This window comes from Kogia breviceps, chromosome 3 (genome assembly GCF_026419965.1).
Source record: "Kogia breviceps isolate mKogBre1 chromosome 3, mKogBre1 haplotype 1, whole genome shotgun sequence".
Lineage (NCBI taxonomy): Eukaryota > Metazoa > Chordata > Mammalia > Artiodactyla > Physeteridae > Kogia > Kogia breviceps.
The window spans coordinates 187,542,519-187,558,566 of NC_081312.1; positions in this window are offsets into that span (position 1 = coordinate 187,542,519).

The window sequence follows — 16,048 nt, forward strand, 5'->3', positions numbered from 1 at the left end:
CTTGACCACTGCGTGGCGCTGGACAGCAGTGACCACTTCTTTCTTGAAACTTGCTCACCTGTGGCTTCTGCGAGGTCTCTCTTTCCTGATCCTCCCCTGGGCCCTCTGGCCGCTCCGACTCAGCCCTCTGCCTTCCCCCTCCGCGCCGATGCTCTGCGCGCTCTGCCCCGAGCCCTCTCCCATTCACACGCAGCCACGGCTCCACACACCGCCTCTGCCGAGGACTCGCACATTTCTCTCTCGCCTTCTTGAGTACCAGAGCGGTGCGCCCCCAAAGTCAACCTGCGCCCGACTGAACGCCCCTCCCTGCGTCTCCCAGCTCAGCCAAGAGCGCTCGCTCCGTCCTGCCGCTTGGGGCTCCTCCACCAGCCCACCCAGGACCCACACGTCGTCAGGGACCTGCCTCTTCGAGCTCCTCAGTCTTTCAAGGCCATTCCTCCCTCTACCTCCACACTGCGACCCCCTGACCTCCAGCCTCCTCATCGGTGTCCGGACTCCTGCGATGCTCTTCAAACAGGTCGCCTCCTCTCGACACAGCATCCCCCGCCCTTCTCCGCGGGTCACCGGGTCACCAAAGCAGCAGCTCCAAGGGGCAGGCTGGCTGTGCTTTTCCTCAGCCCGCCTGCAAGCCCTGCACCGGGAAGCAAAGCTTGGGTCTGTATCTGTCATGCTGTCGTAAGGCTTGTTGAATGGGGGCGGTAGCCGGGGTGGGGGATCAGTCAGGGTCCAGCCAAGAAAATGAACACTATTCTAGACACCTCCGGCTGAGGGAATTTCATACAGAGAAGCGGTTACGAAAGTGTTAGGGGGTCCAGAAGACAGCGAGGCAATCAAAGGATTAGCAAGGAGGTGGCAGCGTGACCCAAGCCCAGAATCCGGGGCCACCCAGCAGAAGGGATATCTCTAGGCAGGAGCCCAGAGGAGAGAGTCACTGCTGGAGGTGTTGCCTGGAACAGAGGAAGAACAGAAAACATCCGGGCTTCTCCCAACTCTTTCCCCGCAAGCTCACGCCAGCACCTCCTATTGGCCACACCAGCCGGAAGTCAGCTAAGGAAACCTGGGACATGCAGTTCCCTGCAACGCAGAGCACAAGGGAAAGGTGGAAAGTAGATGTGACTATTTAAACAAGCAAAGACTAGCATAGACATGTAGGGCATTCATACATCTGCGCGGGATGGGGGTGGGGGGGCTTCCCAGATAGAAAACTCAGTCACAGGACTGATTCCACACAGGACCTCGGGAAACCTGCCACTTCCTCAGCAGCCATGGCTTGTACAAACTTACCTTTCCAAAACCTCTTCAAACCAGGCAGCTCACATATTTGGCCCCTAGACACGGAATGAATTTTTCCTGGGTCACATCCTTTCCTCCTGCCTGGAATAACATTCTTGCTCTCCCTTGTTCCTTAAACCCAACGCACCTTTGAAATCCTAGTTTACTTTCCATCTCTTCCGCTAGCATTTCCTGACCACTACCACCAGCACAGGGTCGGTGCATGTTACCGATTCTAGTTGAACGTGGTACGGCCGCAAGTTGCAGGATACACAATTTAAATCTACTCGCTGTAACATTTGAGGGACTTCTGATGTTTCCTCCCATGTGAAAAGACTGTCATGTAATTTCTGGCCTCTCGCCACCTCTTACTCTCTCTGTCTAAGAGAATGTGGAGAGGCTTCTGAGAAGGTACTAGGTGTGCTTGGCTCAGCCTCACCTTTTCTCTCCCGGAGTTGAACTTGGCTGCAGGCGCCAGGAGCTCCCCGCTCCTCACTCTCTCACCTGGTCCTGGCCCACAAGGGTGTTGAATTTTGGAATTCTTTTGCAGTCCACTTAGTTCTCCCGATGGTCTACGCCTTCTAACTTAGCCTTTGATAAAGGACTATTGAGGCCCCACATCTGCTACTCTGAATGTCTCCGTTTTTTCAGAACTTGAGCAGGTTAGAGGGGGGCTCTTCCTCAGTCCCCCTAAGAAACTCTTACATATGACTTTTATCTCAGACTCCTAGCCATAGATTCTTTGATACCCGCTTTTCGTTTTTTAATAAAATACATCTCAATCTGTGACCTACTTCTTTCCGGACTTGGGCTCTGACCTGGCATTTTTCTGTTTTGAAACATCAGCAAAGTAGACCTTCACCTCTCCCTCTGCTATGACTGCTCAGGTCCTGAGTAATCCTATGATTACTAGGATGCCTTCAGGTCCTGCTTCCTTGCTCTTTACTGCAACAACCAACCCCAGTGGGACAAGTCATTTCCAGCCCACGGTGAATCTCTGGCTCTTCTGAGACCTTGGCGAGGCATCATAGTCTGGTGGCTAAGAACACGGGCTCTGGAACCAGACTGCCTGGGTCTGAATGGCTTCCCCACTTAACAGCTGTCTAGCCCAGGGCAAGACACTGAAACCCCCTATACTGCGGCGTTACATAATAATTGTTCTTCATAAAGAGGATGCGAACCCCCAAGAAAAATTCAAAATCTGTTCAACGTGCTTTAAGAAGGTAGAAAACACATTCTAGAAATATCTATATCTACAATGGTTTTCAAACTGTTGGTGCTTAAACGGCTAGGCTTTGATTATCTTGAAAAACAATTTAGAAAGGATTCACCATTTCTTGACACAATTATATAACTGAAGCTCAAAAGCTGAAACTTTGAAGGGGCCACTTAGTGCAGGGGAGGAGGTCTGGACTCAAAGGCAGACCTGACGCTGAACCCCATCTCTGGCACTTGGTGTGGAAACTCAGGGAAGCTATTCTACTTTCCTAAGCTCATACATAAAAGGGGACGTAGAAATCACTACCTTGCAAAACGGTCTTGAAGCTTAAATGAAGTAATGCAGGTGCAGGAAGGCACGTGGGCGGGGAGCAGAGCGTTCTGACCTCACCCCCAGCTCATTGAGATCTGGGCCCTGAGCGCTGCCGGGTGGCTTCTGTCCGTCCACCTATTTCCCCATAGAAACAGGGAGGCCCCTTGAAGAAAAAGAGATCTCTTCCCTTTATAATTCAAAACCATTTAAGTTTGTCAAATGGCCTTGAAAGTACCAACCAAGGCCTGATTACAGAGTACAGGATACTAATGTCCCTGAGAACGCCTCACGAGGGTAGGAGGAGGTGAATTACCAACGTGAGCCTCTCTCTTATCAAGAGGACAGAAAGGATGACGCATTCAGTCTGGGTCCATGAGGCTTAAACGCCATCCTGACCCAGCCACCATGGGGACAGGCTTATGCCTAGATAAGAGGCCCTGTGAGTGAATCTGAAGAGCTTTAATGAAGCCGTATGAAACCCACAGAGTGCATCCAAAGGAGGGCTCCGAGAGAAATGTATAGCCTTAAATACAAGAAAAAGTGAAGTATAAAACATTGTTTGATGCCAGTCAAACTGACATATAAAATTCACTGCCACACCAAGTGAACAGTAATCATAATATATTTTTCCCAGAGTAGTAGATGCCAGGGAAAACCTCTCCCAATCTCTTGTCCAGTATAATAATAGGATAACATGACAAAAGAACAAATGGTCCTTTTGGTTATTCACCCTGAAGTGTCTTTATAAGCTGAAGTCAGATATGGCCTTTTTGGCCGGGAGAGGCAGGAGCATTTCTGTCTTGTCTCTCCAACCAGATTCTGAACAGCTTGGTAAGAAGCATTGTATCTCAGACCTTGTGCAAAGCTCTAGGATTTGATATTGGGCTCAGGACATCACAGGAGATTCAACTATGGCATTTCTTTGGATTTAAAGTTGGATTGGCTTTTCTCTGAAGTCTGTCCTCAGACTTCTTGCTGTAGGACACCCCACAAGCAATACAAAGGTTATAGCCACATAATGATAATTTTTATATAAATTTCTAGGGTTTTCTGGTGTTGAAAGTCAAGAAATACGGGTTCCTGCCTCCAAAACTTTGAGAAATAAATGTTGCTGTTTAAACTTTAAAAAAAAGAAAGAAAACGACTTCCCTTGTGGTGCAGTTGTTAAGAATCCGCCTGCCAATGCAGGGGACACGGGTTCGAGCCCTGGTCCGGGAAGATCCCACATGCCGTGGAGCCACTAAGTCCATGCGCCACAGCTACTGAGCCTGTGCTCTAGAGCCCGTGAGCCACAGCTACTGAGCCCGTGCGCCACAACTACTGAAGCCCGCACGCCTAGAGCCCGTGTTCTGCAACCAAAGAAGCCACCACAGTGAGAAGCCCGCGCACCACAACGAAGAGTAGCCCCCGCTCTCCGCAACTAGAGAAAGCCTGAACGCAGCCACGAAGACCCAACGCAGCCAAAAATAAAATGTAAATAAATAAACAGATTTATTTTTAAAAAAGAATTATAACCAAAAAAAAAAAAGGAAAAGGAAGGAAGGAAGGAAGAAATACGGGTTCCACTGGCTCCTCTATGTCAACGATTTATCTGCCCCCTCCCCCCATGTTAAATACAACAGAACAACCCAGATCCTAAGCAAAGTTCTCATGCTTTCAGGAGAGTCTTGAGAAGCAAGAAGGGGGCTGCAAGAGTTTGAATCGGCTTTCAAGCCTACAGAGTAAAGATCAGTTTGACCATTTGGTTTTATTCTGGGTCTGAGTCCGCTGCATAATTGAACTCTGACCCCAGGACTGGCAACCAGAGTCCCTCCCCACCCCCAGCCCTCCCCAGAATATTCCAGCGCTGCTCCCCCCCCCCCCCCCCCACACACACACACAGACAAGAAGCACGAACAGCCCAGCTGGGAGGCCCGGGCCCAGCAGCTCACACCCCAGTACAGAATCCATTGTTCTCTTTGGAAGAGAAAATCATGCAAACTGGAGGACCACTGGCCTTCAAGAGGCCTCAGGCAGGCAGCTCTGCAGAAACAATTACCTCCCACACTGTGGAGGCACATTTTTTTCTTTCTACTCTTTGGCAAGACAGCCTTTAAGAAAAGTGACTTACTGTTGCCTAACAGGATTAAATTCTTAACTGAAGCATTTTCATCTAATCCATCCACTACTTTCTAATCCCCTGTGAGTCAGAATGTAAGGAAAAGTTTCTATCTTGACTCAAAACCCACATTCTTAGAAGTCCTCACACCCTGGCACGCTTCGGACCCTCCTTGCTCAACAGAGCGACCCCACTGGCCTCTCCAGCTGGAGGCCTGGGAAGATTCACAAAGGCACTGGCTCGCCCACCCTCCCCCACCCGGTGCGCTGCTCCGTCTACCACCGACCTTGCCTTGGGCCTTGACTTTTCTCTTTTCTTTTCGTTCTTTTTTTAATGCACACACATCAGAGATGTTCCTTCTTGAGGCAAATAACATTCCAGGGGGCTTTAAAGGAAAAGGCCCCCTGGAGGAGGCTCCTTGTAGATTCACTCCATGTTTCATTCTATGATACAGGTTTTATTTTGAAGGTCTTAACCAGAAACATAAAGCAACACCAACTCATTCAAAATTCCCTATTATGAGAAACGTAGCCAAAATTGTATTGAAGTCGGAATTAAAATATCTAGATTTTTAAGCCCAGTTCTCCTACCTACCAGCTGAGTCACTTAATATATCTGAACCTCAGTTTTCTCATCCATAAGGAGGGGCTAATCATACCCACCCAGGAAGCTTCACAGGTGGGGAAGATGATCACACTAGCTTCTGTATATGAAAGCGTCTCATAAGCTGCAGTGCGCTCTACAAATACAAGGTATGCATATTTTCCACTCTGAACTCTGCTCTTGTCTAAATTGCGTGGCGTCCCCCTCGCTTGCTGTCAACACAGACTGCTGTTCTAGTGTGATCTTCTGCAGGGCCTACCCAGCCACAAAAACCCCAGCTGTCACGGATCTTCTGGGCCATCCTGCCGGCCTCCAAAAAAGATGCTATTAATGTTATTGACTCCTAGATTATCAAGCGTTTTCTGTTTGGCAGGTGTTACTGCTGTGTTGGCATAATGTTAGACTATTGGGCAAGGTAAGTGTTTTACAGACGTATTTATTTCTCTTGCAGAGCAGAAATTTGCACAATTAATTCACTGGAGCTATTCACATTGATATACACTATGATTCTTCCCCTTGAAATACTGCCATTGCAGAGCAAAAAAGTAAAATCAATCCCTACTAATTGAGAAGCATTTTGGAGTCCCACTGAGGCAATGGGAGGGAAGAGAAATTTGTTCTGAATTTCACAAGTGTTGCTAGAGACAGAGTTCCTGGCCTTCTCTGTGCTGTACTGAGCGCTTCTACTCCACAGGACACTCAGGGGCCTTGGTGGCTCCCAGCCTCAGACTGAAAGCACACAGACCCGTGTGCCTTTTTGTAGCGACTTTTTACCAAGGCACTTACAGTGCTTGAGAACAAGAAAAAGCACAGTGACAAATGGCAAAAGCCAGACCACCGGGCCAGTGGGTGGTGCGTCCCGAGGTGCTGGGGCCCAGGTATTCCTGCCCTCCTCTGGTTGGATCAGAGAACATTCTGGCTGACTTACGGGTGCGTTTATCAAAGGACAAGACCCAGAGTGTCCCACATTCACCATCCTCGTCCTCCTCGGCTGTGGAAAGACAGGCTTGCAAACTGTACTCCTGACAGGTAGAGAGAGCTGTGGCCGGCGTGCATCTCGCAGGAGTGGTTAATCCACTTATGGAAAGAAAGTCCTTCCCCTTCTCTGCCAAACCGAGATAAGAAAGCAACTTTCCTTGATCACCTTTATGAAAATATCTCTCCAAAGAGCTTAATCCCCATTGTGACCTTTATGAAAGATAAATGCGTAGGGAGAAAACCTTTGATAATTCAGATGCTCTGGAGAGAAGCCATTTTACGGGAAAGGCAAGTCCCATGTCCTTTCTAGAGCCTCCTATAGGTTAATAAAAGTTGCTCTGTCGAGGCCTGTGGGAAACCTGTTCTGATGTCGAGGTGACATAAATCACACGTAGCCTGCCATCCTGTGTCTGTGCTTTTGGTGTTTCTCAGAACCCGTGTGTTCTCTTTGATCCTCCTTCCCTCAATGATGACTCACAGGTATCTTAGCAAAGGCGTCAAATATGCAAATGTAAGCTTCAGTCCCACATCTTTTCAACCTGATTCATCCCCAAACCTGGCTTTGGGAGGTTTAAATTAATGAGGTTTTTTCATCTTCCAACCAGTGAGCGCCAGGAATCCAGTCTCTGCCGAGTATTGGCTGTCAGGCGGTAAAGCGCCACATGAATCATTGATCCGTGTGTCCTAAGGCATGTTCCACTTTGTAGGCTACATGAAATTACTAATCCCTACATCTTTTAAAGGCATAAAATTTAATACCCACAGATCATTCATACCAGATTCTTGTTTATTGTTTCATCATTTCTGAAATTGTGCTCTGGAGTGAAGGTTTCCAAATATGTTTGTGTGACTGTGCCACCCTGGGAAGAAAAAACAAACGTGAAATGGTCCTCTCACAATATGTGGCACCAGAAAAATCATTTCCTACGGAATCAACCCCTGTACCCACTATCCCCTGATGCCTGTTTTGACTGCAGAACTGGTAACTACCGACCTTCTCCGTCCTTGCCTTGCCGGCACTTTCTTTGCTTGATCGCCCAAGTCCTGAAGACGCTCGCAGTCTGCGGATGTTTCTTCTGAGCTGCTTCTTGTGATTGTTTTGCCTGAGCCCATTTTTGCTACAATATATTCAGTTCCCTTACGCAAAAAAGACGCCAAATGCCTGTGGGCCTTTCTGTGTAGGGGCAGAGGAGGGGGAAGGGAGGGGTCTGTCTTGTCCCCTCTAAAACATGCAGATGAGGATAAAAGCCAGTCCCAGAAAACAGGGGCAAGTCTGCCTACGGAGAGTTTTTATTTTTGATTCAAAGTCTACCATAAAACAGAAGGAACATGCCTCTCCACATAGGGTCAAGCCTGAAGTAGAACAGGTGACAGAAGCGTCTTTCGGTCTATTTTGTAGAATTCTCAAACGTCCAAAGTCCCAAACTCCCAATTTAATGTCTTAATCTATTTTTTTCTTACCATCATTTAAAAGCATTTTTGTTGTTCATTTTGTTTTGCGATAGGGGGAAGGAGAGAAAAAGAGTTGTACTCTATCAGTCTTAAAATTAGACATACACATAAAATTCAATTTCAAATTTTCTGCTGTCTAGTAATCTACAAAAATTCCTTTGTTTAAATTTCTGCCTCGTCACAGGCGTTAATGCCACCATGTTCTAAGCTTAACTTTCTCTTACGCCAAGTATTTAATGACCTAATGTACAGCACTGCAAAATTCCTTCTTGGCTAGAATCTGCCTCCAGCCGCTACCTCTGTCATTAACAGACTGTCAATGTCCAGCGATAAGGGCTCCCACTGAATAGCTGCTACAGGTCTCAGGAATAACTCAGGTTCTGGCTGGTGTCAGGGTTGGCAACAGAAGTCAGTGGAGATAAACCCCAAACTAGAGTTGATCAACAGGTAGTTTCGAACCTCATTTTCAAGCACCCAGACAACCTCACCCATCTCTTGCCCGGGCATAAACTGGAATTAAACCCACAAAACAACTTTTTAAGAAGGTTAAAGAGGAAGGTAGGAGGCTAAAATCTTAAATAAGACTTCTTCTTGCAAACCAGGATACCATGTAACTACCAAAAACATTATTCCATATGGAGAAAAGTGGAAGGATTTATGTATTGCCTCATCAAAGTTGAGAATCTGGATAAGAGAGCACATCACTCGTTTGCATATAAAGTGCGCTAAGTCAAAGTGGTCCCCTTAATAGTAAATTAATAGCATATGAAGATGCTTTACACGGGGAAAAAATTAATTCTTCAAGCATCAAAGGGAAAACTATAATTGTAGAAATGCGGCCAAGTTCATCAACTTGAAAAGCTGATGAACTTTGAGTGGACTGTATTGACCTCATCCGTGCTCCTCCTCCAGAACGAGTTAGAAACATTAAGGATTCTGCAGCTAAGGAGCCAAGCCAGCCTCTTAGTCATCAAGAAGGTGCGGGGACTGCGAGGGCGTGTTCTTTCTTCCAAGCTACCGGAGTAAAGTGATTTCACACCCTGAAAAATCCTCCAGCATTTTGAGGGGAAATGCCGGAGCCAAAGGAAAAGAAAGCTATTTTTTAATTAAGAAGTCAATGTAACAGCAAAATGCCTTTGGTCCGGCTTCTCCCCCAGTCGCTAGGCGACGTGGGGAAAAGCGTGGGGGCTGAGCCACCTTGAATAATGACCCCAGCCCTTCGGCGAGCGGGCTCCTCCTGGGTGGGCCTGCCCCTCCCCCTCCGCAGGAATGCGCGTGACCCCTCGCGGCTCACCTGTCGCCTGCAGCCAGGGCCGTCCGCTCGGAGAAGGGCACCCGGGGCGGGATGCCCTTGGCTGCGGCGCTGGGGAGAAGCCGGGCCTTGCTCCCCCTGTCACACTGCGGAGGGGTCTCGCCCCGGCCCCCTGCCCGCTGCCGGGGTGCGCCGTCTCCATCTAGCCCGGCTGGGGGCGGGGCGGGACCTCACCCGGGGCGGGGGACGCAGGGGTCGCGCCCCGGAAGGGGAGGCCCCGCCGTGTCTTCCAGGTGCTGCGCCGGCCAGCCGGGGAAGTTTCCTTCTCGACGAGCCCCGCCCCGCCCCGCCCCGCCCCGCCCCGCCCCGCCCCGCCCCGCCCCGCCCCGCCCCCGGTGCTCAGAAGCCAGTCACCGAAAACACAGCCCCGAGCGGCCGCCGCCGCCGGCCCCGGCAGGCGCAGCCGGGCCTTGGGGAGCCCGGCCGGCGCCGCGGCGCTGGGCCCGTCTCAGGAGCTCGTCTACCCGCTCCCCGCGGCGGCTCATCACAAGAGGCCCTCGCGGACGGACAGCCCTCTCCCTCACACACGGCGGTTTGGGAGCATCTGTTGCTCTCTGCTCCTTGCTTTAATCATTTGGGCTGTAAAGTCATTCATTAGAGGGAGAGATATTCCAAAAAGAAAAAGATCTGCAGCCGAGCTTTCTAATTCTAACGTAAGCACACGTCTCATTTCAGGCTCTCCCAAGAGCCCTGGGCAGGTACGATTTCAATCCTCAAAGCGCTTTGCAGACCTTTCCTGAGGCTCACTCTGGCCCCTGGATTGTTGGTTTTGAACTTCAGAGCTCACCGGTGCCACAGAGGGTGGGCGCCACCCCCCTGCCATCCATCTCCAGGCTGCTTCTCTGCTCGCTCACTGCCCTGGTGCGCTCTGACCCACCCCGTCCCATTCCCCAAAGCACTGCATGGGCAAAGGAAAATAGTGTTTTGGGGGAAGAGGAAGGAGTGGTAATTATATTCCTAATCACATGTGATTTAAGAGAAAATGAGTAGCTGCGAGAGGCCACCGAGCTCTTGCCTCAGTGTAACCCCCCAGTCTGGGACCACAGGCCCCCCGCTGTCACCTGGGTCTTTCAAAGGCGCCCGCAGCTCAGCAGCCAAACGGTTAATCACCAGAGAGGCGCTGCTCCCCGGCGGCGTCTGCGGGCCTGACTGGGGGAACTGTCATTAGACGAGAAGGGCGACCTTTCCCCAGACCCGAGCCTCCCTCCCAGGGATGCAGGGAAGCCCAAGAGCAGCAAACACAGGTGCAGCCCCGCTTCGGGCTAAGGGCCTGTTCTAAGGACTTGAGCTGGGGAACACGAGCGGTTTGCACAGTCCGGTCAAGGAACAAATGGATAATGCACTGAGCACCGACTCGCGGGGCGACACCCTGCAAAGCAGCCATCTATGTTAGTTCACCTGGGAAGCCAGTGGCGTCCCTGGGCGGGGCGGGGCTGCCGGGAGACCAGACGGGCTGATGCAGGAAACTGGACCACCGCCCGCTCCATGTTAACGCTTCAGGGTCCGCGAGGCTAAGTTGTGTGTCCAGTGTCTTCTACTTAGTATTTACAGCAATATTGTGGAGAAGATTCCATTCTCGTCCACATTTTACAGAGAGATTTGAAAAGGTGCCAAGGTCCACTTAGAAGTGGGATTGGAACTCAGGAAACGGTTCAGCAGCCTATTATGAAATCAAAACCTTATTGCAAACTATTACATATAGGATGGATAAACAACAAGGTCCTCGTGTACAGCACAGGGGGCTCTATTCAATACCCTGGGATAAACCATAATGGAAAAGAATATGAAAAAGAATATGTATATAACAATTACTTTGCTGTACAGCAGAAATTAACACAACTTTTAAACAACTATACCTGAATAAATAAATTTTTTTAGGGACTTCCCTGGTGGCGCAGTGGTTAAGAATCCACCTGCCAATGCAGGGGACACGGGTTTGATCCCTGGTCCGGGAAGATCCCACATGCCGCGGAGCAACTAAGCCCGTGCGCCACAACTACTGAGCCTGCGCTCTAGAACCCACGAGCCACAACTAGAGAAAGGCCGTGCGCAGCAACGAAGACCCAACACAGCCAAAAATAAATAAATAAAATTTAAAAAATAAAATAAATGTTCTGAAAAATCAAAACATTACTCTCTCTCTCCCTCACTGACCCTGCCTCTTTCTTATCTTCTACGTATAAAAATATGTATAATGTCAAACATCTTTAAATGAGAGAAACCTCACACAAACGACCTTGTTGTTATTGGAACCTAAGGATTATTACTTTCCCTCAAAGAAATTCTCTTTTCTGGACTCACAGAGCATTTACTATCTCTCACGTTACATATATATATATATGTGTGTGTGTGTGTGTGTGTGTGTGCGCGCGTATACACAGAGATTTATACAGCTATAAATCATCCATAGATTTTTTTATTACGAATCATGTTTTATTTGTATGTATCTTAATCTCCAAAATTGTGTCTGACCCCCTGGAGCAGCGTCATGTCTGTCCCTCTTGGTACACAGCCCCACACCTGGTACTTCGTGTGCAGTGGGCATGGGCGTTAATTAAATTCAAAACAAATCGATAAACACGCATTGAATGCCAGTGGAAGGCACACTCACCATTCTCTTTTCATCCAAGAATTTGTAACAGACCCAGAAATAAAAATTACAGAGGACTTCCCAGCATTTTTTACACTTGGAACCAATGCCAGATGCCCTTAAATAAATATCATTCTTTACTTGAATGATGATAATCTTTTAGATATGGGGGGACATGTGATACAGAGACGATCCAATAACTTCAATCACAAATATTTACCAAAACTGGCACCCATGGCCGTGCACTCTAAGTGAAATGCTAATAATCCATTGACTTCCATGGAGAAAAAAGCAGAAAGAGGTGAAAGCGGGGAGAAGTAGGCATTTGGTGTTGCCCTTGTATGTTATGGTGACTGAAAATAAAGGGAAACTGTAATGGTAGAAGGAAGGACCTATTTATTCAATATGTAAGTATCGATCATCAACTATGTCTTCCACATCGAAGGGGACGCAAAGACATTTAAGACATGATTCTAGTGTCCACAAAGCCCTTTCACATTTTATTACCTGACTTCAGTACAGGAGAGTAAGCCGATCTTTCCATGGGCAGAATGAACACGGCAGCTTCCAGGGCTTTTCCTTCTTTCAATTCCAAGGAAGCTTTGAATCTGACCACGACACTGAGGCTTTGCTCCTTGGCCATCTTCCGGCACAGAAGGCAAAACAGAGGCTGTGTGTTATTACTAGAGGCCAGTGGTCTGGAACCCTCCGCTTGAGCACATAGACTGAAGGAAGCCCACCCAAGGCCCTCCACGCATTCATTAAACAAACATTGCTTGAGCATCCACTAAGGCGGCTATGATATCAGAAGATGGGCACATACCATGAATAAGACACCGTCCTCTGCTCAAGGAACTCAGACGACACAACGTAGCTGGTGGACAGAGACCGAACGGAATGCCCTGAAAGTACAGGAGAGGGTCCCCTCTGCACTAAGAAGCTTGGCAGAGGAGGGGAAATTTTAACCGGGTCTTGAAGGCTCTATAAGAGCTGGCCTGGTAGAGCGGGAGAGAAGAGCATTCCAGAAGGAGGCAGCAGCATGTGAACACACAGGGAGGATAATACTGACGCGGCACTCTCATACTCATCATCTCACTGAGCGACTGCAGCAGTCCGAAGGACAAACATTCTTATCCCCCATTTTACAAAGTTGGAAGTTGAGGGCCGGAGCGCTCCACTTCCCTAAAAATTAGTAGTAGCAGGCCATTTAACAGCAAGTGCAGTGTTCCTTTCTCTAAGATAGACGTGAGCCTCTGATGAAAAGGAGGAAACGTTCCTGAGAGGACCATCTTAAATGTTTTAAAGTTGGAATCTGTCAGTGCTGAAAGGGACAGAGAATGTTCATAATTTAATGGGGCTTAATCATATTATGGCTGCAGGTAGCGGGGTAAGGGTCTCTGGCTGGATGTGACAGCTGCCTAACTCTATACCCGGGTGTCAGAAAGGAAAGGAGGACCACTTCATCCACTGTGCTTTCAGGATTCCCCAGAAGGGTCTACACTTTGAAACAAAAGGTGGTTTTAAGTCCGTGCCTTTCTTGGTTTTGGCCTCCGTCCAGCCAATAACAAGTTGACGTTACCCATCCCTCGTTTCCTCCTCAGCACCTGCAGGCGCTTCTTCATTTCTTCATTAATCATCCTCGTTCAATGCCTTCAAGAGCTGGATAGATAGATACAGCGCACATTTTTTATCAATCAATGCAAAAATGAATTAAGCCCTTTATCACATGCCAGTGGCACTGGAGTGGGGTTTTTTTTTTTTTTTTTTAACATCTTTATTGGAGTATAACTACTTTACAATGCTGTGTTAGTTTCTGCTTTACAACAAAGTGAATCAGTTATACATACACATATGTTCCCATATCTCTTCCCTCCTTTGGCCGTCAAACAGTGATTCCTCATTACAAAAAAAAAAGCTAGCTCAAAAAAATGTTGCTCTTCTCACTTGATACCTCAGGAGGAAAATTCCATCGCTCTTCCCCAAATTCCAAGACTTTTTGCTTAAAATTTTACTTTCTGGGCATCAGAAAATTATAGCAAGGGTTTCTTTCATTTTAGCTTTACTGAACCGTGAAACTTGCTCTAAAGCTAAGTTTTGCCATTAAAAGATGCCATTGTTTGGGCTTCCCTGGTGGCGCAGTGGTCGAGAGTCCGTCTGCCGATGTAGGGGACACGGGTTCGTGCCCCGGTCCGGGAAGATCCCACGTGCCGCGGAGCGGCTGGGCCCGTGAGCCATGGCCGCTGAGCCTGTGGGTCCGGAGCCTGTGCTCCGCAACGGGAGAGGCCGCAACAGTGAGAGGCCCGCGTACCGCAAAAAAAAAAAAAAAAAAAAAAAAGAAAATTAAAAAAATAAAAATTAAATTAAAAGATGCCATTGTCACCTGCACACAGAGTAAACAGACCCTCCCGCATTGCTGGGAGGGAACCTATCGTACAGACTTTACCTCTGCTCCCATCAAACGTCTCCAGACGGGGTCTAAGCGCTTGCTCCCAAGATTAGAGAATGAGTTGAAATACAATGTTTAAATTGCTCATCCACCAGGGAACCCATCTTGCAATAGGCAAGGCCAATCCGCTGTTTTGCAGACGTAGAAAACCAGTATCGTGGTCGACATACTTCCGAGTTGTACTTCCTGTCTTCGAATTAAAAAAAGCAATTCTTGGGCTTCCCTGGTGGCGCAGTGGTTGAGAATCCGCCTGCCGATGCAGGGGACACGGGTTCGTGCCCCGGTCCGGGAAGATCCCACATGCCACGGAGCGGCTGGGCCCATGAGCCATGGCCGCTGAGCCTGCGCGTCCGGAGCCTGCGCTCCGCAACGGGAGAGGCCACAGCGGTGAGAGGCCCGCGTACCGCAAAAAACAAACAAAAACAAACAAACAAACAAACAAACAAAAAATTTAAAAAAGCAATTCTTGTGTTCTCCTAGAGGAGGGTAACATCAACTTCAAACAGCAGGTAGAGATGTGATAAATCCACCAGGGCCCCAGCGACTCCCGCCTAAGGTACCACTTCATTTCATTGCTACAGTTCGCCGCTGCTGTCATCACTTTCATGCCTCTAATTACCTTCCATCTGTTTCACGTTTGAAGTTTACAACACTTGCCCACTTTGGCTGTGCTAGTTTACGTCTAAACCAAACACATGTTTATGTTTACCACATACCAGTTTTGCCTTCTTGGACTTAAAATTATGTCAATTTATAATCCCATTAATGGAAAACTTATGAGAAGGATTCGGCTCCTTTAATAAAACTAGAAAGAACAACCATTTGGATGCTGTTAAGTTCAAGTCCACACCAAAGGCCAAATGCTTCAATTAGACGTGCCCTGCTCAGAGAAGTGGGCTTCGAGAAACACTATCTTGGCTGCTGTGTCCAGAGTGCTTGGGCTGGAGAAGCCTGATGATCTTGCATTTGCCGGGGCTCCACGCTCAAGCCCCCGTCTTCCGTGGCAAGATAAAGAATGATCAAAGTGAATCTGGGTGTGCTTTGTTCAAAGTAGATCCCATTGGAATTGGCATCCTTGAACTTGGCATTTTTAAGGTCAAGTTTGTGAACAAAAAAGGTTTTCAACTGGGAGAATGAAGGGGGAGCCAGAGGGGCGGTAGGTGTTACCAGCTGGTCACAGCTTCCCCATATATAGCTCCCCAAGACGGGGCTGCATGCATGTCTGGACATCTATATCTACTGCTGAAGGGTTTCCAAAGAAAACTACAGATAAGAACATTATTTGGATCTTGGATCAGTTCTAAAGGGTTTCAGCTCTAATAAAAAATTTTTGAAAAAAAAAAAAAAGAACTTTGGGAACTCTAAGGGATTAAATTCTGCTTCCTTCCATTTAAAGGAGAAACTACACTTTCCCTTCAACCTACTTTGTGAATTTCAATCCTTTTGGCGAGGACCTGGCATCCCGCTCTCTTTTAAAGCCCCACATCTAGTAACAGGAAACCTGATCTTCAAAACCAGTAAATAAACAAGAGGTCTGATGACCTTTTGATGATCTTTCTGAACAGCATTCCTTTAAAACAAAAAATAGCCTTCTGTCTAGAATAAACAAGTGGGTGACTGCTGGTCTAGAAGTCTGGATGATAAGAGCAGTAGAATCTTGAGGGAAATGCACTTTGCAGCCTTCTTCAGCCTGCAAAGATGAATAAGTATTGCATCTTCTGTCACTGCCTCTCCTGGACGGGCAATGGGCCCCAGGGGCATAAGAA